The sequence below is a fragment of the Sinohyriopsis cumingii genome, chromosome 16 (genome assembly GCF_028554795.1).
Source record: "Sinohyriopsis cumingii isolate HCF-2022 chromosome 16, ASM2855479v2, whole genome shotgun sequence".
Lineage (NCBI taxonomy): Eukaryota > Metazoa > Mollusca > Bivalvia > Unionida > Unionidae > Sinohyriopsis > Sinohyriopsis cumingii.
Window position 1 is genome coordinate 35824704 of NC_142976.1, and position 15082 is coordinate 35839785.

General features: G+C 39.9%; 1 protein-coding gene across 2 annotated transcripts in view; it reads right to left on the reverse strand.

The window, feature by feature from the left end:
* Positions 1-15082, reverse strand: part of LOC149780205 (glutamine synthetase-like) — an 89429-nt gene that overhangs the window by 35017 nt on the left and 39330 nt on the right. The window contains exon 1 of one of the 2 annotated variants that reach the window (XM_089936963.1): positions 14721-14781. The exons of the other annotated variant lie outside the window; for it this stretch is intronic. The gene's annotated coding sequence lies outside the window, so the exon portion shown is untranslated. Of the gene's footprint in view, positions 1-14720; positions 14782-15082 lie in introns of those variants that run through there. 2 annotated transcript variants of the gene reach the window in all.

Consider the following 15082-nt stretch of genomic DNA (forward strand, 5'->3'; position numbering starts at 1 on the left):
CTCAAAGATGTCACCCTCCAGAAAACATCCCTCTTCTAAACAACCCCAAGGAAAGAAAAGAAAAGGACTGCCTCCTCGTTTAGTCAAACTTGGGGACATATTATCTGTCCTGTCCAAAGCTTCTCCACCTCTACGAAAAAAACTCATTCAATCAGCCTCCAAAGAGGTCATCGATACCGTGTGCGAATGTTGTTTGAACATCTTGAAAGGCACGATCCCTTTGTCCAAACACCAGAAACAATGCTTAGGCAAACATCGTCACGTTCTTCGGCAAATGGTTCAAAAGAAAATTCCCATTCGTCAAAAGAAGAAGATGTTGGTCCAACGTGGAAGCATTTTACCCCTCTTGTTAGGCCCCTTACTGAAAGAAGTCTTGGGAACCATGTTGGGAGGACTAATGGGAGCAAGATAAAAAGGCCCTCTGAAGTCCCAAGATCTCAGAATCGACCCCTGACAACCCCATGGAAGGACGAAAACTAGCTTTAGTGCCTCACAAACGATGGATGGAATACCATCGTTGGCAAGAACAACGCACCCCGCATTTACCTCCCAATCCCCATTTGAGCGAGATGTCCCAGTTACAACACGAATTGCAGTCCTTGATGGATCGCCAAGATTTGTCCGAAACAGAAAAATCGCAAAAGTACGGTCAACTCTTGCAACGACTGCAACTCTTTCACCAGAAAGCTTTAGACGAAACAGCTCTACCCACTCTGAAAGATTTTAAGACCTTGATGAAAAGTCCAGCACCATCACCAGTACCAGTACCACCACTACCAGTGACCAAGACAGAAAAAGGAGAAGAAGAAGAAGGGTTTCAAACTCCACCAGAAAAAAGTGCGCAAGTTAACAACACCACGTACCTCCAGAATTGGATGGATTAAAAAGATGATGACCACCCCTTCTTCATCACAAGAGAAAAAGAAAGTGAAGACAGAAGTGAAGACAGAAGTGAAACAAGAACCGATATCCCCTGTTCACACATCCTCCTCCTCGACACCTATTGCCGGTTGCACACGCAAAGCATTGCAATCCAAGAAAATACCCCAAGAGAAAAAGAGTAGCATCCTCCAAGAGTGGGTGTCTTATTAACACACAAACACAAAAAAATGGAAAAAGTCTTAGCCAGCATTTACTACGATCCCTCTCCTCCTGCCGGTTACGCAGGAGTTCAAAAATTGTATCGTGCTGCCAAAATGCGACTAAAAAGTCTCCGTTTACCTCAAGTGCAACGATGGTTACAAGAACAAGCTACCTACACTTTACACAAACCCATTCGACGCAAGTTTTCCAGAAGTCGCACCCGAGTGGAAGGCATCGATCATCAATGGCAAGCCGATTTAGCCGATGTCTCTCATTTGGCCAGCTACAATCGTGGCTACAAATATTTGTTTTCTGTCATCGACGTCTTTTCCAAATTTGCCTGGGTCGTGCCCTTGACTTCCAAATCAAGCAACGAGTGTTGCAACAAAGTGTTCGTCACCCTCTTCGATGGCAAACGGACAGACAAAGGCACCGAATTTCTGAACCAAGCTTTCCAAAAAGAATTAAAGAAACGTGACATTCATTTTTATACCACCGAGAATCCCGAAACCAAAGCCAGCATCGTGGAACGTTTTCAACGCACTTTGAAAGAACGCATGTGGAAATATTTTACGCATCACCACACTCTGAAGTACATCGACATCTTACCGCACCTGGTGCAAGCGTACAACCAATCTTACCATCGAAGCATCGGACGTGCCCCGCAAGACGTGACTCCCGACAACGAAGTGTTGGTGTTTGAGCGCCTGTTTGGTACGTCCCCGACGAGGGCTGTCCCCAAGAAAAGTGGAATGTTGGCCGTAGGAGATTGGGTGCGCATTGGCAAAACCAAACGCACTTTCGACAAAGGTTACTTACCTAACTGGACGACCGAATTGTTTCGTGTCACTGGACGAGTGCATGGTCGTCATCCTGCCGTCTATAAATTGGAAGACATGAACGGAGAAGTGCTCAAAGGAACGTTTTATTTGCCCGAGTTACAACGTGTCACTAAAAAAGAAGACGACGTGTACGACATCGAAAGCATTCTCGAACGCAGAACCCGTAAAGTGGGCAAACGACGTGTCAAAGAAGTCAAAGTACGTTGGAAAGGATATCCACCCAGTTTTGATTCTTGGATCGACGCTTTGCAAGTCATCGACTATAAAAAGAAGTGACCATCATGCCCTTTCACACAGACGCAGCTACTACGGCTACAACTCCTTCACCCAGTTCTTCTGTGCAAGATTTACAAAAACAACCCTAAAACGCAAATCGTCTTTTTCTGCCAAATCTTCGTAGTGTATTGTGTCATCGGGGCAGCCATTGCCAAGTGGAGTTTGCAACAAGGAGAGAAACAATTGTGGAAAATTTTATTGAGCGGTTGCATCGGTTACCTGCTTCCCAATCCGTCCCTCAAATTCTCTTCGAACGGGAACCACGGGAACCTTGTGTCCAGTGCCAGTGCCAGTCACCACTCCAATAACAACAACAACGACCCCATTTTAGGCGGAGAGACGCCTCTGACGTCCAGTAAACCCTCGGACAGCCACAGAACTCTGGAATTATGAGTCACCAAAACCAATTTTACTTAACCTTACCCAGTGACAGTTCCATGGAGGTGTTTCCCAACAACACGTTGTGCTGTTACACGGCCAAATTACCTCAGGCCATCCCATTAGATGACGAAGCCCATTGGGAAGTGGCTTTAGTAGAAATCATTCACCCAACCCAAGTCCTCAATGTCCTTCCCAATCAAAATGTTTTTGATGTGGAAGTTCATGACGAACCATTGCAACAATACTTGGATACCTATGGCAAATATGACAAGAAAACCCCTAGCACAAAAAATCAAAAGTACACCACCTATCACTTGTTCATTCCTCCAGGCTATTATTTTAGTGGTCAACATTTGATGAGCACCATATCCTCCAGGTTTAATGTCGTGTTTCTTAAAGCTTTGGAAAGTGTCAAAATAAGTGTCACCATGGAATACCACAAAGCAGCTCGTCGCTTCTTGATGAAATTTGACGGGAGTAAAATCGTGTCTATTTTATTTTGTCCTGAATTGTTTGACATGTTGGGCGGAGACATGGACATGAGAATGGCCATGATCAAGAAAAAGGAATTACCAATCATTTACGACAACGAGTCTTTTACCAAGTTATTTCGAGCCCCGGTAGAACTGAACCAAGGACTGAATTTGATGTTCGTGTATTCCGATGTAGTGGAGTACAATGTGGTGGGACACACCTCTGTGCCGTTACTGCGTGTCATTCCTTTCAAAGTGGATTCTGCCACGAACGCTGACGAGGAAGGTGGAAACACTTATCACGTCCACCGCGAATTTGTACATCCTCACTATTTGCCTGTCAGCAAGTCGTATTTGGACACGGTCAACATTGCTATAAAAGGAGATCTGGGACAAAATATTCCATTCACCAAAGGAAAAGTCACGGTGAAACTCCATTTTCGAAAACGGTTCTCTCACGATTCGTAAGTCATGTATCCAGTGTACCGAGGGGTTGCTCGACAGCGAGGACACGGTTTAGGAGATATGTTAAAATCGGCCTTTCGTTCGGTGGCCCCTGTGTTGAAACCGATGGTGACACGCGGATTGCACGCCTTGAAAGATGCGGCACTGACGCAAGGCAAGGAATTTCTCCAAAATGTCATCATCGACAAACAAAACCCTAAAGAAGCCTTCATGAGGGCAGGCAAAAATGTCTTGCTGCAAACGGGCAAAGACCTTTTGGGCCGCCGAGAAACACCTATAAATGCCCTGCACGCTACCGAGTCAGGCATTCAGCAAGGACAAGGCAGAAAGAGACGACGAAGAAAACACCCTTTCACCAGACTTCACACTTCTAAAGCGAGAAAGGCAAAGAAAAGAAGAACCGTTCGAGACTTAGACGTTTTCGATTATTGAGACACAGAACAAAATGATGCACCGAGAATCTTGCGCTTGTTCCAAGTCGGAACTGGATCTGTTTGCCATGCCCCCCACCATGATGACGATGCAAGAATCCCAGTGGGTGGAATTTCATCCCGTCTCCTCATTGACCGATTCCGCTCCCATCGAGTTTGAAATCAAAGGACAGCCCGAAGATTACATCGATCTGAATAGCAGTTACCTGTACTTGAAAGTGAAAGTGATCGAACCACCCAACGCTAACCTAGACAATGATGATGCAGTAGCTCCCGTCAACAATTTCATGCATTCCTTGTTCAGCGAAGTGGACTTGTACTTGAATAACAAACTAGTCAGCAGCAGCATGGATACTTACCCTTATCGTGCGTACCTGGAAAATCTCTTGACGTACGGAAAAGAAGCCGAGAACACTCATCTGGATGCTTGCGTGGTATATAGACCTGACAAAGCGACTAAGTTCAACGGCCTTACACTTGCCGGGGATGCTTCAAATACAACGGGATTTGTAGAACGACGAACGAAAATTCATCTAAGTCGTAGTTTCGAACTGATGGATCGCTTGCATCTAGACATGTGGTTGCAAGAAAAGTATTTGCTGAACGGGGTGGATGCCCGCCTGAGACTGAATCGCAGCAGTGCCGCTTTTCATTTGATGGCTGCTGATGGTTCCACTTACAAAACCATCATCCAAGAAGCCAGACTCTACGTACGTCGTGTGGAAGTGTTACCTAAAGTGGGAAACGACGTCAGTCAGACGTTGAGCAGAACGACCGCCAAGTATCCGATACGTCGCGTGGAAGTGAAAACCTTCACCATTCCTGCTGGACAGCGATCCATGATCGAAGATCATCTGTTCCAAGGACAGTTACCCAAGCGTTTGATTGTTGGTATCGTCAAGAATTCAGCCTTCAACGGAGCCTACCATGAAAATCCTTTCAACTTTCATCATTACAATGTGTCCAAGATTGAAGTCAGTCGCGATGGAAAGACCTTGTGTACCCGACCCTTTGAGCCTAACTTTGGTGACAGGAATTATTTGAGATCGTACTTGTCGCTGTACGAAGCCACCGGACAGTTAGGAACCAACACCAGTCACGGTATTACGTACGAGGATTATGCAGGAGGCTATACTTTGTGGGCTTTCGATTTCACTCCAGACCAAGGCAGCGACGAGGGACATTTCCACCCTATAAAATCCGGCCAAATTCGTGTGGAAATTCAGTTTGAGAGTCCACTGGATGCAGGGAACACAGTGAACGTCATCCTGTATGCAGAATTTGATAATACGATAGAAATGTTTGAGAGAAGTCATTCTAGACTATTAGAAGCCATGGAAGACTGTTATCCCTCTTTACCTAGTGGAGAAACTTTGGAGATGGAATGTAAGGAGACCGTGGAAGGAGAATCCCAAGACAAAGACGATGAAGTTATGATGAAGTCAAGATGGCCAGAACAAGAAGCCCATTTAGTCTCCTGTTTTGCCAAACACTTGGTCGAAAAAATGATGGAATTGATCAAGAAAGATTGCTATGGATGTCAAAACGATTATCCCAGTCAAATTCAACACGACAAATGCCTGATGTTGAGTCAAGAAGAAAAATTGGACGAGTATCTGGACGAAGCTTGGAGTCTCATCTCGGACGAAGTCGTGTTGCATCAGTGGTATAAAGACTTGCGTGAACATTCTTGTCCACCATTAACCATTCAAGAGATCCATCGTATCGAAGCTCTCCTGAATCAGAGTGGGGAGACGAAGCGAAGAAACGGTTATTTGTCAGACATTTTCAAGCAAAAAGTCAGGATCGAATTGATGACATATTATTACCTGTGAAGAAGAAAAAAACCACACAAATGGATACCTGGGAACTTTATTACCTTTTGAACCACAGTTCGTATACGGCTTCTTGGAATCCTGTCGTCTGTGCTAAAGATGAACTCCCTCATCGCAAACCTCAAGACCATCTAGCTTATGTCATCAACACGGACGACAGTCATCTCCCAGGAACCCATTGGGTAGCCGTCTACTTTCCTCAAGAAGGATGTGCGGAATATTTCGATTCGTACGGATTGCCCCCTTTGGAAGACGATATCATCGACTTTATGAGAAGAAATGCTCAGACTACCCGATTCAATAATGTGAAATTACAAGGCACAGATTCCTTGGTGTGTGGACAATATTGTGTGTATTTTCTGCATCATCGCAGCCTGGGCTATTCCTAAGAACATTTAGTGACTCATTTTGATCCTCGTTCTTCTTCAAGAGACGATGTGAAAGTAGATCTATGGTTTTGTGACCATTATGCTTATCTTTTGTCTCAAACTAGGAAACGTAGTGTCCATCAATGGCCTAATGACTTCCAACAGTGGAAATCACAATTTCATTCACAACGTTGCCAACCCTGTCCAAAATAATGTGTAAATTGAAAAAAATGTTTGATGTTATATTGTTGGATTATTGTTAAAAATGTTAGAGTTGTTTGTTAGTGTTAAGTGATTTTGAATAAAAAATGTTGTGTTTTGAAAAAAAAATGCCTTTGTCTTTTGTTTGGCTATAAGAATGTTGATTCATGCTCTTTGACTTCTTACTATCCCTCTCATGACACTCATTGAATGTTGCGACTCGAAAACCGTAGAGGGATGTTTTCCTTCACGTCCGCGCTTTGACTTTAAGAACCGGGGTAGTTTCCAGTCAAACCATCCATTGTCGACTCATCCTCCTACGAAGATGTGCTCCAAACTAGCTAAGCTAAACGAAACCTACGTGAATTTGCATAGGGTCAGACAGAGTCTGATACCGAAGCCAGAAGAGATAGAGAATGTGAGAATGTTAAAAGTCACTGAAGACCTGATAGAAGAGCTCTTCAGAGAAGAAGTGAACAGGGAGAAAGAAGAATGGACAGAGAAGTACAGACTTCAGAAACAACAGAGAGAGCAGCAACAGCAGCAACAGCAGCAGCAGCAGCAACCTGAACCTGACAGAGGCTTTGTCGATTGTCGTATCGACACCAAAGAGTTCTTCTTCTCTTTCCGAAGAAGCAGACCTATCGTCAGAAAGTCTATCCTCAGAGGACGTCGCATTCTTAGAAACTAAAAGATTGCCATAGCAAACAAAAAAAACCAGCCCTTTTCAGGGCTACCCAATACTCTAGAAAAGAAATAACAATCCATTTGCCAATTTGTGTAGGTAGAGTACTGTGAATATAAACACTAACTCTTTTTTATAGTGTGAGTGTATGTGTTTGTGTATAGGATTGTGTGTTTGTAAGTGCTCACGTACGTTTGTGTGGATAGTAGATTAAGATCATGTTTTTTTGCTGTTTGAGGTGTGGGGAGAGTAGATTTGGGGTTTGATTGTTTTGCGTATGTGGATAGTATATTGAATTGATTAATGAAAATTTTTAAATTAGTAATGGGCAGTATAAAAAAAGTGAGTGAGTGTTTCTTTTAGGTCCGCGCGTTGTTTGGTCATGATCTAGGTAAGATCAATTTTGTTTTAGGGGATGTTTTCCATCAAGTCCGCGCTTTCAGTATAAATTGAAACTCGCTGGGCAGTCTAGCTACCCTGTTCATTCGTTAACAAGACAATGAATACCAGAATAAGTAAACTTCTTGAACTCCAGATACATCTGGAATATGTCAGGCGCCTGTTAAATGAACTGGCCGCGGAGTTATCCATAGTAGAAGAGGAAAGAATAAAGAAGGAAGAGGAGGAGAGAAGACAGAGGGAAGAGGAGGAAAAGAAAATAGGAGAGAGGATGGCTTACAAGATACCAGAGACAGAAAATTGGGGTGCTGAAGCCAATCATCCTCCCTCTGCGCTTTCAAGAAAAAAAGTAAAAGGAGACTGGGGAAGAAGATGTGTGTGTGGTGCCAGGCCTGGAAGGTGCTATCATTAACCAGGTGTCACTGGAGTTCAAAAACAAACAGCCCTTTTCAGGGCTACCCAATACTCTAGAAAAGAAATAACAATCGATTTGCCAATGTGTGTATGTAGAGTAGTGTGAATATAAACACTGACTCTTTTTTAAAAGTGTGAGTGTATAAGTTAATGTATATGATTGTGTGTTAATAAGGGCTAACATAGGTTAGTGTGAATAGTAGATTAGGGTTTCATTTTAATGATTTGCGTGTGTGGATAGTAGATTCGGGGTTTGAATAGGATTTGATTTTGATGCTTGGTTTGTGTGAATGGTAGATTTTGGTTAGTTTATTGCTGCTTCACGTATGTGGATAGTAGATGATATGAAATGAGAAAAGTAGGGGATGTTTTCCTTCACGTCCGCGCGTTGTTTGGTCATGATCTAGGTAATATCAATTTTATGTCTTAGGGGGATGTTTTCCATCACGTCCGCGCTTTCACTATAAGAACCCACAGTATTCGTCGTTCAAACCATTCTACAAAGAATAAAAAAAGAAGATGGAAGTGTCCCAACTGTTCAATGATTTAAGGCATGTTTATTTTTGGATGGTGGATGGTGAATATGGAGTTGAAAGGATTGAAAGATATTGGAGGTTAAGAACCAGTGTGCACTACGTGAACGAACTAAAATTAGCCAGGGAGATGATAGAAGGATTAATTGAAGAAGAAGTGAAGAGACTGAGAGGGCTAATAAATCCCCCTTATGTCAGAGTGGGAACATTAAATAAGGCCCTGGAGAAGGTAGAAGAAGTAAGAAGGTTTTTGGAAGAGATAGAAAAAAGGTCAGAGTGGCCCTTTCTCAAAAGGAGTGTGTTGAAAGATTGAAAAAAGGGGAAGAAAAGATGAGAAAGGTGATAGATGAAGAAGTGGAGTAAATAAAGGACAGGTGGGCAAAAGATAGAAAAGAAGAAGAAAATAGAAAGAAAAAGGAAGAACTAGAGAAACTGAACGCTAACTGGATAAAAATCCAACAGAAGTTCCGAGCCATGGGTCACCCGGACTGGATACCGGAAACAGAAAAGAAGAAGAAAGGAATGATGGAAAAAATAAGAGGATGGATAAAGAAATTAAGGAGTTAGAAGAAGAAGAAACCCAAAGGCCCTTTTCAGGGCCACTCATAGGTCTCGAAAAGAGATTGACTTTCAATTGCCAACCCTCTTTTTTTATTTTTTTTTATTAAAAAAATCCCATGTTAAATTTCCCTTGACGCTATATAGTCCCACCCTGTTTAAATTCCTTTGACGCTATACAGTCCCATATTCCCATGTTCAATTCCCCTTGTCGCTCAACAGTCCCAAAATCTATTTCCCATGTTAATTTCCCTTGTCGCTAAACAGTCCCACGATTTTTCGTCCATGTTAAATTTACATAGTCGCTAAACAGTCCCAGGGTGGTTAATGTTAAATTTACATAGTCGCTAAACAGTCCCAGGGGTGTTTTTAATGCTAATTCCCATTGTCGCTGAATCGTCCCCCTATACTACTAGCATATAATAAAAAGGTTACTTTACTTGTATGGGAAAATATGAACTCGTTTTGTCGGTCGGATGGATATACTGCACTCCCAAGGTCGTGCAGTATTTCCATCCGAAAAACTGGTTCATATTTTTTTCGTACAAATGCAGTAACCTATAATTAGTATATGCTACTTTATTTTCCGTTAACTTTACACTATCAGAATCGTTCAGTATTTTGCGATAATTGAACTCGCGGCTCACTTCAAATTGCACTCATAAAGGAACTACTTTCTATTGTGAACAAACAACGGACGCAGACGGCAGCACTTTTGATTTGTAAACAAATCATGTACACTTACATAGTAGGCGTTTTACATTTTGGTTGATTGCAATTGTTTCTGAATGAACTAAAGCAGATGTTTCGTGGACTGCCACATGCCAGCTGCTTTGCTACATTCCGCATTAACATTTTTGATACTATGTTTCGGATTTAGGTGGGCGATAGACGCCAGATTTCATAAAATTGATGGGTACCTTCAAATAACATGCAATTGACAAGGAATAAACTGTCTTCAATAAGAATGGCAATAAATATATGATTTCAAATATTCAATGATAGAACAGAAACACGCTTGTAAATGTCAATACGCTTCTGCCTCACAATTTAAATCCGATGTGTTTCGTGTAGAATTTGCACAGATGAATCAATTCATTCTATAATCACGAAATTTCGTAGAATCGACAAAAATACCGAAACCTGTTCATTCCAAATCAAATGGAAAAGCTGTTGCAATGCGCGTTCATTCACATTATGAATCTAACTTTCAATTTTAAGTAGACCAAAACGCCATTTTCTTTCAGAACTTATGTCTGGCACGCGACTAAGTTCAGATTTATCTGGGCGGAGTTATGTTCGCATTAATAATGCTGTTGTTGTGTAATGATGAATCTGCGCTTGCATATTTAGTTTGAAATATGGCATATATTCAATTACTGTGTTTCATGTAGTGTATTTGTTACATAATTAAGCCTTCGGTAGAATAAGAAAATGAGCATATAATTATAAGTTACTGCATTTGTATGGGAAAATATGAACGAGTGTTTTGGATGGAAATACTGCACGACCTTGGGAGTGAAGTATATCCATCCGACAAAATGAGCTCATATTTTCCGATACAAATGCAGTAGATCGATCCATACAGTGAAGATAGGGGAGTAGCAAGTTCTATCTCTCACAAACCCCACGTCATAATTATCAGCATCGGTGTCTTACATTGTACGACTGTGATTCCATCTGTTATAATATTAGTCTTTGATCTCACCTCCTCCCAATCCATATATCCATTTGCCTATAGTTTTAAACTCATTTGTAACGAGCTGGAGTGAAAGTCCTGAAGTCCTAACGTCCTTGGCTGATTTTGCGTTTCCCGGATTTTGAAAACCCAGTCAGCGATTATTTATCTTAAAGAAAACGACAAAGATTTTTTATTTGAATCTGTCAAATCTATTTATTCAGTTTTCTAAATAATATATAAACCCACCACTTTTATTTCGTTTTAAATGTATGTAGAGTGTATGGCTTCCGATTCCATGTTTATATCAGTTACTTTACACGTGTGTCACGGAATTATATAAATCCTTTTGTTTATTAAAAGCATGTACTTGGGTTTCGTTTTATGTGTGCAACGATACCAGAGGGTAATTTATGTATACTGTACAATATTTCAAAACAGTGAGCTCGGTTCATCGTATGCCACACGTGCGACGTGCTTTCGATGTGAAGAACAGAATACTTTCTGCGCACAGACGATGTATGGCGACATCGTCTGTGTATAAATGCATCACCATAAGACTTAATCTACACATTACTGAACGTCTTGTCCGTGAGCGGTCTACTTTAAGGACTTGCACAACACATCACAACGGAACGAACGAGGACGTCGATCAAGGATATTAGAACTCTTGGCTTGGAATTTCTAAAGAAATAAAACCGATAAAACATACTATAAAACAAATCATACTAGGTAAGACAACGGATCAGGAACAGATACGGACTTCGATTCAGGACTATGGATAAAATACATATAGAACTTCAAATAAGGTACTTCTTAAGTATTACCCATGAAACGAGACTCTTCACGGAGCCTAACCAAGAACACAATTAGTAAACCCATGCAATATAACAGAACAGAGGTGGAAATGCACATAAGTGATACAAACAGGACAGAAATTATTCTAAACGAAGCGAAGAAAAAGGTCTTTGAAACAGGAAATAGAGCACCAATTACTCAAGACAACAGTATAACCCACAAAAACGAACTTGCACAATTTAACAACGAAACAGAAAAGAAATCAAAAGAAAACAGATTCCATGCATACAGAATTTCTGTACTATTCATTTTGCTTCTTCTCTCACTTTCATCCACACTTCTAATGATCTAATTGCAGACATGCAAACACCAAACGAAAACACATGCTATTAGACACATTATTTATTTATTACTATATAATATTTTGTCTTTAAAAACTGCTCAGACCATTTTGTATTGATCTCTAAATTTTAATGTATATACTTACTAAACTAAAAAAAAAAACTACTTTCCCATTTTAAACATTATAGATAGACTATAACCCAAACCAAGATCTAGACAGTGTCAGTCCTCTCACAAAATTGGGGCGCAACTCGAGAAGGAAAACGTATGTCAGGACTAACTATGACTGTCCTGAATGAGGAGGAAAACGTATGCCATGACCAACTATGACTGTCCTGAGTGAGGAGGAAAACGTATGCCAGGACTAACTATGACTATCCTGAGTGAGGAGGAAAACGTATGCCAGAACTAACTATGACTGTCCTGAGTGAGGAGGAAAACGTATGCCAGGACTAACTATGACTGTCCTGAGTGAGGAGGAAAACGTATGCCAGGACTAACTATGACTGTCCTGAATGAGGAGGAAAACGTATGCCAGGACTAACTATGACTGTCCTGAATAAGGAGGAAAACGTATGCCAGGACTAACTATAATTGTCCTGAATGAGAAGGAAAACGTATGCCATGACTAACTATGACTGTCCTGAGTGAGGAGGAAAACGTATACCAGGACTAACTATGACTGTCATGGGTGAAAAGGAGAAACAGAAGATACAAACTAATATAATGATAAATGATAATCATGTCTAGTAGAAAGATCATTAGCGGTTAGGTTGTGATTAAAGTATCAAAATCTTTCATGCTTACAGAAATGTGCATAACAGCATTGGAATAGGAAATGCGTATCGTTGGTATCGCAGCGTGAGCTGCAAAACGTGTCTTGTAAAAAATTAATGCAAAGATATATACACAAAGTTGTTATGGCACGATAGGCATGACATTATCAAATGCGATCAAGGGAATAGCAAATAAAATGTGCAATGTACTCTGTTGATATATAATTGTGTTACCGCGTGATTTCAGTTATCATATAATCTCGCTTAACATATGAACAAATTATACGATCTGTTGTCACACACATTGCTAGTTAATACATATTGTTACATACATGTCTATACCCAACTATATACACTAATATCCAGAATATTTTAAATAAGAATTTATAAAACAGATAATAACAGGGAGTTATATTAAGCGCTTCTCGTATCATCTGTTTGAGATGTTTCTGGCTGAAAAACATTTTTCCCTTTTTTTATAGTACGAATGAACCAATTTTTTGATCAAACTGATTAGTAATATTTGTTAGGACAAGTTGTCACCAAATTGCATCTCTTAGCAACAATTTCGCTTTGAAAACAACCTGGTGACAAACTATTTTTAACATGTTCTCTTGAAGGTTGGGGCAATTTTGATCAAACTTGGTAACAATGTTTACTAGAACATACCCTATACAAATTACTTAGTTCTCTTAGTAATGATGTGCATTCTAAAACATCAAGATGGAAAAGCTTGTTATTTATATCTATTATTTTTCTAAATTATATTCATGTCTGTAAATTTTAGTAATTGTCTAAAGGTACATTTTGTATACGGATATAGGATATATTTTAAGACTAAGTGTGTAGATTGCGTAGACACTATAAATAAGTACTTATGTAGGTGTTTACAATTATTTATAATAATATAATTAATAAAATCTATTTACGAGTTTTACTTTTTTCCCATTTGGACAAGCCCGTCATGTGGGTTCTTAGAAGTCATTTGGCATTGTATAGGTTAGGTTATATAGGCTCTTCTTTGAGGTGAGATATTTGTGCAGCAAAATACGTTTTCACTATTATTTTCGACTGTTGTGAATTATTCAAAGGAGCTCTAGTCAATGCCATTTTGATACATCAGGACTGTTGGCAGACCAGTACATTCGTTGATTTGAAATTCATTCGTTACATTCTATTCTTCTGGACTTGAATAAAACGTTTTATGATTATAATACTGTAAGTTCATTTCACATTTTCAAATTATAACTTTAATAATTACATAGTTTCATAAGTTTTACAAAGCTTGCTGGTTTTGCTTCTTTTTGTTTCTTAGTTTATGATCATAGGGTCGTAACAAGATACAAAAGCTACTTATAAGAGATGACCCACTCAGATGAGATGATCCACTGTACTCTGCATCCAGTTCAAATAGAGTCACCGGTTTTGAACAAACCAAACTTAATGCTACTGACACATCCAATAATGTCTTTGTCCCCAGCTTCATGTTTACCTTGGACCTTTGAACTATTCTCTGGCACCATTACCTTCTCGACCCAGCTTACAGCACAGGACGAGATAAAACAAATAATACTCAAGCGTTTTAGCCAAAAATTAGTCTAGTTTACGTAATATCGTCAACTATTAATATCAATGACTTTAGTACAGGAGTTAAAACAATCAGGTAAAACAGAGGATAATCTTACCAGTCGGACTCCTTTGCGTTAGCCAAAACAAATCCCAAACAGAACAATGACAACGACAAAACGATTAATATATTAAAATACACAACCTACCTTATAATTACTTATTAACTTATTAATAGGTGAATAATTACTGAATTTACTTATACATCAATTATTTCCATCGAATATTTAGTTGTTACGGCAATTATTGAAGGAATAAGGTCATTGATGTGGTAAACAGGTGACTGATTCGATAGGCAAATTATAACAAACTGTAAGCAAGAATGATATAGCTATCAAAACACTTGAGTTACCAAAGTAAATTACATGAAATACAATATTAAGGGCATTATTGGCAACTAAGCATCTACATTATAACATTCTTGCAATGTAAATATTAAACATAGTAGACAGCTGCAAATTAAACTAACAATTACGCGGTATCATAAATAAATTCAGAAATCTAAACAAAATTATGAGTGCAGAACACTTTGCGTCAATGAGTTTTCATAGCTCACACGACTTCCGAATGAAATCTTGCTCCGGTTTTATGCACTTTTCTCTCTGTACCGTCTTCACCTGCATATAAAAAGAGTTTATCTACAAACAACGTAGAGCTTGATCCGCCTTTGCAAAATGAGTCAGCATATCAGACTCGTCGCTTATTTTACTGATTACTCCTAACATCCTACATATACTCATATCTGCATTCAAATGTTGCAACGGCATATATGGGACAGTGTGTGTGTGTGTGTGTGTGTGTGTGTGTGTGTGTGTGTGCGGTCAGATATGGGACAATGCAGTTTGCAATTAAGCTCAGCTTATAGTAGAGATAGAATTAGTTCACAGAGCATATCAGTTGCATATAAAAAGAAACATA